The sequence below is a fragment of the Haematobia irritans genome, chromosome 5 (genome assembly GCF_050003625.1).
Source record: "Haematobia irritans isolate KBUSLIRL chromosome 5, ASM5000362v1, whole genome shotgun sequence".
NCBI lineage: Eukaryota > Metazoa > Arthropoda > Insecta > Diptera > Muscidae > Haematobia > Haematobia irritans.
The window spans coordinates 131,877,084-131,892,873 of record NC_134401.1 but is presented as its reverse complement, the minus strand read 5'-3'; the positions used below and the strand labels follow the sequence as shown (position 1 = coordinate 131,892,873).

The 15,790-nt window shown below is 30.9% G+C and overlaps 1 protein-coding gene across 1 annotated transcript in view; it reads left to right on the top strand.

The window, feature by feature from the left end:
* The first annotated feature begins 1,523 nt into the window (after positions 1-1,523).
* Positions 1,524-15,790, top strand: part of conu (Rho GTPase-activating protein conundrum) — a 372,761-nt gene continuing 358,494 nt past the window's right edge. The window contains exon 1 of the mRNA XM_075313922.1: positions 1,524-3,401. The gene's annotated coding sequence lies outside the window, so the exon portion shown is untranslated. The remainder of the gene's footprint in view (positions 3,402-15,790) is intronic.

Sequence of the window (15,790 nt, the reverse complement as noted above, 5' to 3'; positions counted from 1 at the left end):
AAAATTTTGTTTCTGCCTAATTGTATATTCCCCCACATCTTTCTCACTTCCACGAGATTTTTTAGTTCTTAGCACCTTTTTCTGTAATACAAACATTGTAGAAGAAATTATTCAATTTTATGATTTTTTTTTATTTTAATTTTACCTTTTGCCGGACGGGGATTCGAACAGCGGACCACACAATTTGTAAGGATCAAAGAAGTAGCTGATCAATTGCCCAAGGAAAAATAAAATGTTAATTTTGTAATAACAAGCAACAACCACCAACTTAATTCAATATCGCTCCCTGTTAAATAGCGCTCCAAGCTACTAAACACATATATGTTTATAGGTTATTTCTTAATTTATATATGTTTGCATCCAAGCATATTATATTTACAAACATTTCATGTCCCAAACATAATATGTTCTAACATATTAACATATATGTCCCAAACATGTTATGCTAGTTTATGAACATTATATGCTTGCACTCAAAAATATTGTGTTTAAAAATTTGTGTTCCAAACATATAATGTTTATAGCCAAACATATGAAAAACAGTCTTTTTCATCCGTGTGGGTATTAAGATCGAGTTTAGCTGCTAAAATAGTAATTTTTTCACAATTACTTTTCTTTAATAATTCATTTTAAGGAATACAAACTTTGTGAAAATTTGCTTTTGGCTATACCCCATCAAGTTATAATAAAATTTGCAGCAAATATGCATAATTTTATGCCTTTTTTACTGATATAGTTTTCACTTTAGCGGCAAAACCCAAACTTAGTACCCACCATTATGAACCGCTATTCAAGTATACACCTTGATCAGTTTTAATGCTTTCGTCGAATTCATTTTGATCAGTGATGTTTTTCATCTTTCAAAATATTAATATATGGAAGGAGTCTATTGCTTATTTCAGTCGTGCGTGCTTTTGTGAATTTAATACAAACGTTTTTAATGACATCTTTACCAAATTCAAAAATTCGGCACTCATCGTTCGACTTTCCTACAGAATACCCTAAATAACAATATTAATTAAAAAATAATCATTACCAACTTCATAACAATCAAATTCTATATTTGGCAATAAATTTGAGTTTATTCAGCTCTTGAAAGTCTAACTAAAATTTTTGTATCAATTACTTAATACTGTTCAAAATAAAAAAAGCACCAAAAGCACTAAATGAAAATGCCAGAAAGCACCAAGTTGGTGCTTTTTTTGAAAAGGCACCAAAAAGGTAATTTGGTGCTTTTTAGAAATCAAAAAGCACTAAATTTGGTGCTAAAAGCACCAAATTGGCAACACTGGTGAGAGATTCATTAACGTAGATACTTTTAACTAAAGATACATTTTGTTGGCGTGTTTCCCATTGTGTTTCATTACGTTACGAGTTTTTATTAACACAAACACAAATAAAAACAGAAAGATGAATAGGGAGAATAGAGAATAAATACACACACGAATGGTAATAACGGCGGCAGCGAAGCACAATGATCAATTTTTGAAACATTGCCATATTAGTTGTATTTTAAGAGTCGTACTTTGTGGTTGTTGTAAGCGCGTGAAACGCAACAAGCCCGTTTGAAGAAAAACCAAGAAAAAAATTAATAGAAAATCCCAACTCAACTTTGTCGTAAACGGATATGTCCATATAAAATAAAATAAGAAATAAAAAAAAATCGTTAAAAATATTCCAAAAAAATAAAAAAATTAAAAACATATAAAATACAAGTGAAGCATTGAAGAGAAAAATATTTACAAAACGAAAAAATAAAATAACACAGAAAAACAAAAGCAGAAAATGGAATAAGTGAATCAATGTAACATAGTAACAAGTGGCGTGAATTAAGATTTTTTTAATTTCTGAAAAATATTTGAAGGAGTAAAATCTATTTTATAAAAACGGTGATTTTGTGATGTTTTCGAATGATATTGGAAAATTTTTGAGATCTTTCCTGTGCTGTTTAAACTTGTCTTGAGCGAAAACAAAAATATACATAAAACCTTTCACAATAAAATTTGTCTAAAATAACAGTTATACTAAACAACAATCGATCGATGTTCGATTTTTCTCTCATCCGTTTTGTGTGAATCGTTTTGTTTTTTCTTCTTTATTTGGTTTTGTTACCAATTTTCGCTGTGTTTGTTTATTTGTGTGCTACCGCCATAACCGCTGTCTGTCTGGAGTGCTGTGTCTGTCGTTTGTCCAACTATTATGGTGTTATATTGAATTGTGGCTAAACAAGAGAAGGAATACCCCCCGACCGCGTTACTCAATCATCCACTATACAGCTATAGTTCAAAACATTTTACAAAAACTAAGAATAATAACATAAACGGATTTTTGTTGTTTTTATTTTTCAACAGAGAAGTGCCGATCACCCATACCCCACATTGTGAACAAAAAAAAAACGAGTCAAACTCACCTCACACACAATTATTATGAGTTTTGTCGCTGTTTTCAAGTTTTTGTCATCATCGAATTGAGAGCTGGTGTATTGACTAGGTGCTGGAGCATTGAAGCATTCAAGAAACAACCCCTCCCCCTTGCGCACAATCAACCGTTGAAAATCATTTACTCTAAAACAAAAATAACAGAAATATTTTTAAAACAAAACAAAACGTAAAATATCTGAAAAATGGTCAATGTATTGGACTGAGCTCCAAAATACCTAAACACATACATCTATAATAACTCGTCGAGCTAAACTACTGTTATTTGATTGTTGTTGCTTTAATTTGGATACTTCAATACCTTACTCTCTCACGCATACTCACTCTCATTGTACTAACTTTGCTCATCCAAAAACCCCACAGTTTGTGTTATACGCGCGCGTGTGTGTGCCTTCGTTTGACTGCTTACTTTAGGGGAATCTCTGTGTTTTAGTTTTGTGATTGTTGGGGTTTGTTTTTGTTTTAACCAAATGAAATAAAAAAAAATCGCTTAAATTTTAATTGAAAAAAAGTAAAAATACTTACCAACAAGAAATACGATACAACAGAGAAAGATATTATACCATAAAAATATAAGTGAAAAAAAGCGCAAACCCTCCAAATAATTCAGACACCAAAAAAACAAAACGATCAACAAAAATAACAAAAACAATATAAAAAGAAGAAGAAGCTGAAACAGCAACGTGTTAAGTTCATATTTTCACTTTTTCGTCGATTTTTATGTTTGTGGCTGCTGCTGTTGATGCGTGTTTTTAGTTATCTTCGTTGAATGTGAATAGAAAATTATAATTTATGTTTTTTGGAAATTTCTTTAAGATTTTCTTCTCATCAGTGAACAGAGAAAAGATCTAATCAGTGTTTTTGTTTTTGTTGTTGCTGGTGGTGTTATATATGAATTAAGGAGTTAAACAAGGGAACCTACTCATTCCACCAAGCAAATGCCGGTTGCAAAGTGAAAATAAGGTAATTATTCATGCATTTGTATTTTTGTTTATCAGGGCAAAAAACTAGCATTAATCTCTTAAAGACCAAGCCATTGTTTTATTTTTTTTTGTTAAATATAGAAAGGGAAATTTATATGGTAATAAAAATAAATTACTCAGAATATTGAGGTAATAATGTTAAATGGTCTATGTGAAACCTCATTATTTTGTAGATTGTTTTTCTTATGTTGCTTATTTTGGAAAAATGCGAAATGTAAATTTTATTTAAAAAATGTTTGTGATTGTTAAAATGTTTTTGTTTTCGTCTAAATACGATATTTCACATTCTGGAGATGGGAAATTTTCTTTAGAACTAAAATTTTGGGAAAATTTTCTATAGAAATAAAATTTTGGGAAAATTTTCTATTGAAGTAAAATGCCGAAAAATTATTTTATAGAAATAAAATTTTCACAACATTTTCTATAGAAATAAAATTTTGACAACATTTTTCTATAGAAATCAAATATTGACAACATTTTCTATAGAAATAAAATTTTTGGAAAATTTTCTACAGAAATAAAATTTATTTTGAAATTTTTCTATAGACAAAAACTTAAAAATTTGACAAAATTTTCTATAGAACTAAAATTTTGGTAAAATTTTCTATAGAAATAAAATGTTTGATAAAATTTTCTATAGAAATAAAATTTTGACAAAATTTTCTATAGAAATAAAATTTTGACAAAATTTGCTATAGAAATAAAATTTTGACAAAATTTTCTATAGAGATAAAATTTTAACAAAATTTTCTATAGAAATAAAATTTTAATAAAATTTTCTATAGAAATAAAATTTTAATAAAATTTTCTATAGAAACAAAATTTTCTATAGAAATAAAATTTTGACAAAGTTTCCTATAGAAATAAATTTTTGACAACATTTTCTATAGAAATAAAATTTTGACCAAATTTTCTATAGAAATAAAATTTTGACAAAATTTTCTATAGAAATAAAATTTTGACCAAATTTTCTATAGAAATAAAATTTTGACCAAATTTTCTATAAAAATAAAAAGTAAAAGAAATATTTTTATAGAAATGAACTTTGACAAAATTTTCTATAGGAATAAAATTTTGACAAAATTTTCAATAGAAATAAAATTTTCTATAGAAATAAAATTTTGACCAAATTTTCTATAGAAATAAATAACATTTTGACCAAATTTTCTATAGAAATAAAAATTAGACCAAATTTCCTATAGAAATAAAATTTTGACCAAATTTTCTATAAAAATAAAAATTAAAAGAAATGTTTTTATAGAAATGAAATTTTGACAAAATTTTTTATAGGAATAAAATTTTGACAAAATTTTCTATAGAAATAAAATGTTGACAAAATTTTCTATAGAAATAAAATTTTGACAAAGTTTTCTATATAAATAAAATTGACAAAGTTTTCTAAAGAAATAAAAGATGTTTTGTTTCGGCTTAAAACCATTCGTTGACTAAACTACAATAAACTAAAAATTTCAGATTTTTTTTTTTTTTTTTTTGTAGAAATAACATTTAAAATTTATTTTGAAATTTTTATATAGACAAAAACTTCAAAATTTGACAAAATTTTCTATAGAACTAAAATTTTGGGGAAATTTTCTATAGAAATAAAATTTTGACAAAATTTTCTATAGAAATAAAATGTTGACAAAATTTTCTATAGAAATACAATTTTAATAAAATTTTCTATAGAAATAAAATTTTGACAAAATTTTCTATAGTAATAAAATTTAGACAATTTTGAGAAAATGTTTTATAGAAATAAAATTTTGACAAAGTTTTCTATATAAATAAAATTGACAAATTTTTCTATAGAAATAATTTTTTTTTTTTTTTTTTGTAGAAATAATATTTTGCGAAAATTTCTACAGAAATAAAATTTTGACAACATTTTCTATAATAATAAAAAGTTAAAGAAAATTTTCAAAATGACATTGTGAGAAAAATTTCTTTGGAAATAAAATTTTCAGAAAACTTTCTATAGAAGTAAAATTTTCAGAAGTTTTTTGATAGAAACACAATTTTGACAAAATTTTCTATAGAAATAAAAATTTCAAAATCATGCCCGCCTTTCATACAAAAGGTCATGGGTTCAATCCTCTCAGAAATGCTGGTGACGTTCTGAGTGTTTCAAGGCTTCTCTAAGTAGTTTCAATATGGTGCTCCTTTCGGACTCGACAATAAAGGAGAGGCCCCTTGTCATTAAGCTAAACATAGAATCGGACATTACCCAGTGTTAAGAGAGAAGTTCACCACTGTGGTATCACAATGGACAGAATAGTCTAAGTAAGCCTGAAATATTGGGATGCCACTATACCCAACCCAATCTAAAAATGATTTGTATGTAGGGAAAGCAATTTACACAATAGTAAGGATACGTTTAGTAAAAAAAAAAAAAACATTTTAAAAATATTTAAATATCTAAATTATGAAATTAGATATCCAAAGATCAAACAGCTTAAAAAAAACCTATTTGGAAGATTTTGCATCTTTGGTTTAAAGTTTATTTTGCATATTTTTTTACTTTGAAGTATTTGTCATAATTTGGATTGTCATATATATTTGTGCATAAATAGCTTTGTTGATATATCGCAAAACGATTTTTTATATATATATTTTGATCGAATCACAAAAAAAAAACAACATAATTTGGCCTTATGGACTTCAACTTATGGAAATATTGATCCATAAGTTTAATAATTTTAAAATTATGCTTTTGCAATTGCTTCATCGAAATGATAAAATCAAAGCCAACTTTAACTAAAAAATTGTTTAAAAAATAATTGGTTTAACCAATATGTATGATTTGGTATTGGTACTTGGTTATTTTAATTATATTTTTTAATTAACAATTTCTATTAAGATTATGACCACGAAAAGATGGTATTTTTTGTACATTAAGCCTCGAGGTTGTCAGAGTAAAAAGCTAATGAAAATATGCCTATCAGAAGCATTGATTTTCGATTACTTAAGTATAATGTATACACTGAAAAAAAGTTCACCCATTTCCAAAGATTTCATATATAAATACTAAGGATTTATGTTTTGCGTACTTGATACTGGGAAACAACACAACTTAATTTATTGATTTTTTAATCTTTCTGCATAGTGTAAAATCAAAGTCCTTAAGAACGGCAGAAAGAGCCTTTAAGATAAACTTGAAAAAAAGGTCTCCTATTTGCGAAAGCTTTTTAGATACAAAGAAACAAAAACTGATTGAATTTAAAGAAGATGTCATTAATATTGAAGAAGCGAAGAGGAAGGTTGTCCGCAGTTCAATGGAATTTTATTTTATGTCAAGACACCCACTTTAAAAAGTTGATTTTAAATTTATACAACAACAATTTTCCATATTGTGAATTTTTATTGCTTTATATTTAGCTGAATTTTTATCGAGTGAAGTTTATTGTGAATTGTCAATTAAACGAAAATTAAAATCATAGGTTTGATGGATAGAATATCGCTTGGATTTTGTTCTGTTTTACTTCATATCCATCAAGGTGAGCATCCACTTGATCCTTCTCTTCGTAATAAAACACGCGATACCCATACTTATACCCTTTTTTATTTGGTTTCTCATTTTGGGTCAAAAATTGGAAATCAATTTCCACTTATTATTTCTCGTCCGTGAGAGAAAAAATAAGATTACAGCAAACACCATACAGTGCATTACCTAGCTTCAAAGGAGTCCCCATTCTCATTTCATCAGTTGTCACAACCACACCCAGAGAAGGAATATGATCACCTCAAACATGTTTTAAGAGCAAAATGTTATTTTTGGGTGGTGACCATGTGACATGGTTTTCGCAACCATGTTATTTTCTCGGAAATCATGTATCTGATTACGGCAAGCATGTTATATTTGACGAGAAGATAACATTTTAGTGACAAACATGTTACATGGTCACCATACAAAAATAACATTTTGCTCTTGAAACATGTTTCAGGTGATCATATTCCTTCTCTGCGTGCAGCAACCCCGCTGACGTCTGACTGGAAAGCTCCTCTCATTTGTGTTCAATCATGAAAAACTCACCACAAATGTATTATGATGAACATTTTATTTTTTTATGACTAATCCTACAGAATTCATTGCTAATAGGCATATTATTGCCATTCAATCTAAATGTGCTTAGGTAATTTTCATTATAATCAATAATTTGAAAATGATTCACACTACTTACTATGTATTTTCAAGTATATTGTTAAAGATTAAAAAAAAAAAACAATACTATTGATATGAGTAAATCGATATGTGAATAAGTGGTAGATTACGTCGCAATTTAAATCCTGACCATACCAAAATACACTGTAATGGAAAATGTCGTAAGTACAAAAAATTTCACGACCTTAAAAGACGAATGATATTTTTGCACAGCATATCCTGAAAAAAATATTAATTGATATCAAAGATTGTGCAACTTAAATTTTAGGATGCGAAATTTACAAAATATTACGGACAAATTTCTTTAAAATTCATGAATTTTTAATTAAAATAAAGTTTATAATCTTTGCTTCAAAAAAAATTTTTTTTCATTAAATTTAGGACACAAATTTTGTAAATTTATGTCCCTCCGTTAAAGTGGCATGTCTTTGAACTACGTCTAATTTTCCTTAAAGTAAAGAAACATATTATTGATTTAAAGAAATTGTCCTTAACTTAACTGAAATATTGAAACTTTAGAATTAAGATAAAAACGCTTCAAATATAGGCTAAGACTTATTTTGAGGATTTAGCGTCTTTGGTTTAAAGTTTTTTTGGAATTAAGAAAACAGTTTTTTACTTTGAAGTATCAGTTATAATTTGGATTTTTTAAACTGGCATTTGTTTGTACGTAAGTACCTTTATTAATAAACCGCGAAAAGAGAACGAAAATTTGATAAATGAGATCTTCATACTAATTTTAATTTTATTGATCCTAGATTTAAAGCCAGGTAGGTCGCCAAAAAATGTCTTTGTTTCAAAGAAGTCACATCTTTGGCTCTGAATCAATACCAAAATCCTTATTTTGAGTGTAGAAGATGCAATTTCTCTGATACATAAATTTTTTACTTGAGCAAAAAATGACATTGAGGGCGATTTGACTTTAGAGTTAGGTAATACGATTTTAAAATGCGTATATTTACATAAAAGAAAATTCCTTTGAAATAAGAACAACTTGATTTTCATAAATCATAACAGAATCTTCAATATTAATGAAATCATCTTTTTTTTTGTATCTTGGCTATAAAAATAAAAAAAAAACATTAAAAAATAGGAGATGACTTTTCTTCATTGTATATATAAAAACTAGAGTGACCGCAACTTATATGGGACAAAAAAAATGTCGGAATCTTGTTCGCCTTAACCCCACAAAACGAATCCCCTTTCCAGATATTGGGATAGCCAAAATTTGAGCCCGATTAAACGACGTTAATACGTGCCGCTCGTCGCTCAAAATTTGAAAAAAAACTAATGTTTTGGCCAAAAAGTTGACGTATTGAACCATAACTCGAGAACGGTAAATAATAAAAACACGCATGATATCACAAACTTCGATTAACGTCGTTTAATCGGGATCGAATTTTGCCTATCCCAATATCTGGAAAGAGGATTCGTTTTGTGGGGTTAAAGCGAACAAGATTCCGACATTTTTTTGGCCCATATAAGTTGCGGTCACTCTAATAAAAACTTTTAAAAGTTGTAATTTTAAGTAAACAACATCTTTAAAATTATGTTTTAAAAGACATCTCCTATTTTCGTTTTAGCTTATAGTCAAGTTACAAAAAAAACAAGTATATACGGCCGTAAGTTCGGCCAGGCCGAAGCTTATGTACCCTCCATCATGGATTGCGTAGAAACTTCATCTAAACACTGCCATCCACAATCGAATTACTTAAGTTGCGGTAACGCTTGTCGATGGCAAGGTATCTTAAAACCTCCTAACACCATCTTCTAAATTGTATGTAAGTCCATACGTGGTATATATTAAATCAAAAAAGATCGATCCAATACGTATATAATTCAGTTTGACAAAGTAGACATAAAATTTTGACAAAATTTTCTACAGAAATAAAATTTTAACAAAATTTTCTATAGAAATAAAATTTTCACAAATTTTTCTATAGAAATAAAAATTTTGACATAATTTTCTATAGAAAGAAAATTTTGACAAAAATTTCTACAGAAATAAAATTTTAACAAAATTTTCTATAGAAATAAACTTTTGACAAAATTTTCTATAGAAATAAAATCTTGGTAGATTATTTTTGGCTCGAGTGGCAACCATGATTATGAACCGAATAAAATTTGAACAAAATTTTCTATAGAAATAAAATTTTGACAAAATTTTCTATAGAAATAAAATTTTGACAAAATTTTCTATAGAAATAAAATTTTGACAACGATGAAAATTTTATTATGAACCGAATAAAATTTTAACAAAATTTTCTCTAGAAATAAAATTTTGACAACATTTTCTATAGAAATAAAATTTTGGTAGATTATTTTTGGCTCTAGTGGCAACCATGATTATGAACCGATATGGACCAATTTTTGTGTGATTGGACTAATTTTGGTATGGTTGTTAGCGACCATATACTAACACCACGTTCATAATTTGAACCGGATCGGATGAATTTTGCTCCTCCAAGAGGCTCCGGAGGTCAAATCTGGGGATCTGTTTATATGGGGGCTATATATAATTATGGACCGATATGGACAAATTCTGGCACGGTTGTTAAAGATCATATACTAACACCATGTGCCAAATTACAACCGGATTGGATGAAATTTGCTTCTCTTGGAGACTTCGCAAGCCAAATCTGGGGATCGGTTTATATGGGGGCTATATATAATTATGAACCGATGTGGACCAATTTTTGCATGGTTGTTAGAGACCATATACCAATATCATTTACCAAATTTCAGGCGGATCGGATGAAATTTGCTTCTCTTTGAGGCTCCGCACCCCAAATCTGGGGATCGGTTTATATGGGCGCTATATATAATTATGGACCGATGTGGACCAATTTTTGCACGGTTGTTAGAGACCATATACCAATAGCATGTACCAAATTTCTGCCGGATCGGATGCAATTTGCTCCTCTTTGAGGCTTCACAAGCCAAATCTGGGGATCGGTTTATATGGGGTCTATATATAATTATGGACCGATGTAGACCAATTTTCGCATGGTTGTTAGAGACCATATACCGACACCATGTACCAAATTTCAGCCGAATGGGATGAAATTTGCTTCTCTTTGAGGCTCCGCAAGCCAAATCTGGGGATCGGTTTATATGGGGGCTATATATAATTATGGACCGATGTGGACCAATTTTTGCATGATTGTTAGAGACCATATATCAACACCATGTACCAAATTTCAGCCGGAACGGATGAAATGTGCTTCTCTTAGAGGCTCCACAAGCCAAATCTGGGGATCGGTTTATATGGGGGCTATATATAATTAAGGACCGATATGGACCAATTTTTGCATGGTTGTTAGAGACCATATACCAACACTATGTACCAAATTTCAGCCGGATCGGATGAAATTTGCTTCTCTTTTAGGCTCCGCAAGCAAAATCTGGGGATCGGTTTATATGGGGGCTATATATAATTATGGACCGATGTGGACTAATTTTTGCATGGTTGTTAGAGACCATATACCAACACCATATACCAAATTTCAGCCGGATCGGATGAAATATGCTTCTGTTAGAGGCTCCACAAGCCAAATCTGAGGGTCCCTTTATATGGGGGCTATACGTAAAAGTGGACCGATATGGCCCATTTTCAATACCATCCGACCTACATCGATAACAACTACTTGTGCCAAGTTTCAAGTCGATAGCTTGTTTCGTTCGGAAGTTAGCGTGATTTCAACAGACGGACGGACGGACGGACGGACGGACGGACGGACGGACGGACGGACGGACGGACGGACATGCTTAGATCGACTCAGAATTTCACCACGACCCAGAATATATATACTTTATGGGGTCTTAGAGCAATATTTCGATGTGTTACAAACGGAATGACAAAGTTAATATACCCCCATCCTATGATGGAGGGTATAAAAATCATTGAAATTATTTATTACCAAAAAATTAAAGATTTGTTTCCGATGTTGTAGGACAAATCGATATATGTTTAATACAAAATTTCTTTTAAATAATTTTCATACATTTTAAAGTCGGAACTCCCAACTATAAATATAAAATGCCTTCATTAAAAAAATCGTATCTGAGAAATTCATTGTTTATCCTTATTAAAAGCCACATTCGTATTATAAAGACAAATAATTTTTGTGTCCCAACTATAAATATAAAATGCCTTCATTAAAAAAATCGTATCTGAGAAATTCATTGTTTATCCTTATTAAAATCCACATTCGTATTGTAAAGACAAATAATTTTTGTGCTCACGACAATATTTTTGTCAGTGCAGCATAGATAGTATTGTTCTCCTGTGGATAATAATAAAGTTTTTTAAAAAATTCTAAGAATTTTGTTGATTCTCCATTCTTGCACATAATACAAAAATTTAATAAAAATAATAAATATCTTAATTTATTATTTTATATATTCATTTTTTCTTTACACTTTTTTAAATTATTTTTTATTTCGTATAAAACCCCAGTTTTCTTAAATAAAGCCCCAAGACCAGTACTATATGTTGTTTCTCCACTACTTTTCCTATGAGTTTATTTTTAAAAGAAAACATTCCTCAATCAGTACGTGAACTGAAGTTTAAATACCTATCGGACTTGACTATGAATATTTAACTCGATTTTCTATTTACCATAAAACAAGCGTTAAAAATAAACATGAAGTAAAAGGTATAGCTAAAATGAAAACAAACTAAACAGAGAGACAATAAAAAATAAAAAAAAAATAAAAAACAAAACAAAAAATTGGCAAACAAACAAATGGACAATAAATTTTTGCCTTACCACATACCACTTCTAATGAAGTGAAGGCAAGAAACAACACAAGTACTTAGTAGAAATAAACACTGCAAATAGTTAATACGATTTAACAAATAAATCCGGGGAATTTGAAAGACATGTGTATTTAGATTTATTGCATGATCAACCATTTTACTTAACGTCAATGACATCGATAGCTTAATTTAATATATCCACATAGTATGCTGCTCAAATGAAAATCTTTGATTAGAAATAGAGGTGCTTGAAGTTGATTACTTCATTTTTGTACTTGTGTATGAAAATTGGTATCTAAATTGAGTTTAAAATAAGAGAAAAAAGCTGAGCTTAGTTTACAAAAAATAAAAACAACAAGTAAGGAAAGTCTAAAGTCGGGCGGTGCCGACTATATTATACCCTGCACCACTTTGTAGATCTAAATTTTCGATACCATATCACATCCGTCAAATATATTGGGGGCTATATAAAGGTTTGTCCCACATACATACATTTAAATATCACTCGATTTGGAAAAATTTGATAGACTTCTACAAAATCTTTAGACTCAAAATTTAAGTCGGCTAATGCACTAGGGTGGAACACAATGTTAGTAAAAAATTTAGGAAACATTTAAATCTGAAGCAATTTTAAGGAAACTTCGAAAAAGTTTATTTATGATTTATCGCTCGATATATATGTATTAGAAGTTTAGGAAAATTAGAGTCATTTTTACAACTTTTCGACTAAGCAGTGGCGATTTTACAAGGAAAATGTTGGTATTTTAACCTTTTTTGTCGAAATCAGAAAAACATATATATGGGAGCTAAATCTACATCTGAACCGATGTCAACCAAATTTGGCACGCATAGCTACAATGCTAATTCTACTCCCTGTGCAAAATTTCAACTAAATCGGAGTTAAAAATTGGCCTCTGTGGTCATATGAGTGTAAATCGGGCGAAAGCTATATATGGGAGCTAAATCTACATCTGAACCGATGTCAACTAAATTTGGCACGCATAGCTACAATGCTAATTCTACTCCCTGTGCAAAATTTCAACTAAATCGGAGTTAAAAATTGGCCTCTGTGGTCATATGAGTGTAAATCGGGCGAAAGCTATATATGGGAGCTATATCTAAATCTGAACCGATTTCAACCAAATTTGGCACGCACAGCTACAATGCTAATTATAATCCCTGTGCAAAATTTCAACTAAATCGAAGCAAAAAATTGGCCTCTGTGGTCATTTGAGTGTAAATCGGGCGAAAGCTATTTATGGGAGCTATATCTAAATCTGAACCGATTTCAACCAAATTTGACACGCATAGCTACAATGCTAATTCTACTCCCTGTGCAAAATTTCAACTAAATCGGAGCAAAAAATTGGCCTCTGTGGTCATATGAGTGTAAATCGGACGAAAGCTATATATGGGAGCTATATCTAAATCTGAACCGATTTGGCTGATATTTTGCAAGTTTTTAGAGACTCATAAAATATTTGGATGTACGGAATTTGAACCGAATCTGAACCGATTTTTTCTAAAATCAATAGAGATCGTCTTTGAGCCGAACAGGACCCTGTACCAAATTTTAGGACAATCGGACTAAAAGTGCGAGCTGTACTTTGCACACAAAAATACATCAACAGACAGACAGACGGACAGACAGACAGACGGACATCGCTAAATCGACTCAGAATTTAATTCTAAGACGATCGGTATACTAAACGATGGGTCTCAGACTTTTCCTTCTTGGCGTTACATACAAATGCACAAACTTATTATACCCTGTACCACAGTAGTGGTGAAGGGTATAAAAACGTTTTGATAAGGTGGGGATTTATTTTTTTATTTCAACATTGTCTGATGTTAACTCGATAAACATGGTCCAATGCTGCTCCAGCTTTTTTATCCCGTCTGAAATATATTTTTGCAAGAGACCTGACATATAGGCTTCTGTGCCGGCGAATTTGTGATTATTAAAGTCATATTTGTACCCAGCAGTAGCATTTTTTGGATGCTTGGAAATTGAAAAAAAGGCATCAAAACTACCATCGACACCAGCAAACTAGGAAAAGGCCTTAGAAGAGAAAAAAAGTTTGGGCTATTTGATCGTATCGCTATATCGAGGCGATATGGATTATTGTGTCTACAGAGCACTTTTTTCCCCGACAATTGAAAATGTTGTTTCTTCAATTTAGCAACAAATCATATCAATATATTGGCATGAAAGCCCTGTGATCGTTTTATACATCAGTGGGTAGTTGATTAGAATCGCGGGTCTACCCCTTTTCAATCAGTAGAACAGTCTTTGCCTTATTTGTCACTTTATCGTTGTAGGTTTTTTTTCGGTCATGTGGACGCTGCTCATCAAACGTGGATGTGGGGGCACGTTAACCAATTTTTGAAGAGCGGTTACCGGAACGTCATCGCATAACTGTTTCGTCAGTCTGCTTCGTCACTGTTGTACATCACACTATGTATCTTTCTACTTCTCATCTATCCAACTCTGTGGCCTCTCTGAGGCTCTCCCTGACTTAATTTTCCTATGTGTTGTAGCCCGTATCGCTTGCACATTTGCCTTGGCTTAACATCATGGGACAGTTTCAGGTACCATACAGTCGTAGTGACGTACCAAATATATTACTTGTTTTTACCGCAAATTAAACTTTTTGCTCATATACAGCCTACGTTTACAATTGTGCTTTTGGTACTTCCGCACAAATGGATTTTTTAATAGTAAGTGATTACCAATTGTTCACTAAATTACCTCCAATTTGATTTGGTAATGAGAGTATTTGCTGAATACTTGTATGTGTTCTGGAATTTCAAATTCGAAGGATCTTCTTCTTGGCCGGTACTCCCTCTGTTTCCTGCGCTGACTCAAATCGATTGAAAAATTGAACCCAAATTGAGTCATCCCCCCCATCCAGTTCGTTACCAGTGACTGGCAGGGTTGAATAGCATCCTATAAGTGGTCGAAAAAACGGTTACAACACCAAAAATAAGTCGACAAATGGAAGCCGCAGTTGATCGAAATACACGCCACAGTTGATTGAAATCCACCCCGCAGTGGTAGAAAACTACCTTGTGAGTTCAACATATCACGAGAACGAATGCAACCCATATTGAAAAATGAGCTTGGACTAAACCCCATCGTGGTGCAATGGTTAGCATGCCCAAGGTCGTGGGTTCGATTCCTGCTTCGACCGAACACCAAAAAGTTTTTCAGTGGTGTATTATCCCACCTCAGTAATGCTGGTGACATTTCTGAGGGTTTCAAAGCTTCTCTAAGTGGTTTCACTGCAATGTGGAACGCCGTTCGGACTCGGCTATAAAAAGGAGGTCCCTTGTCATTGAGCTTAACATGGAATCGGGCAGCACTCAGTGATAAGAGAGAAGTTCACCAATGTGGCATCACAATGGACTGAATAGTCTAAGTGAGCCTGATACATCGGGCTGCCAC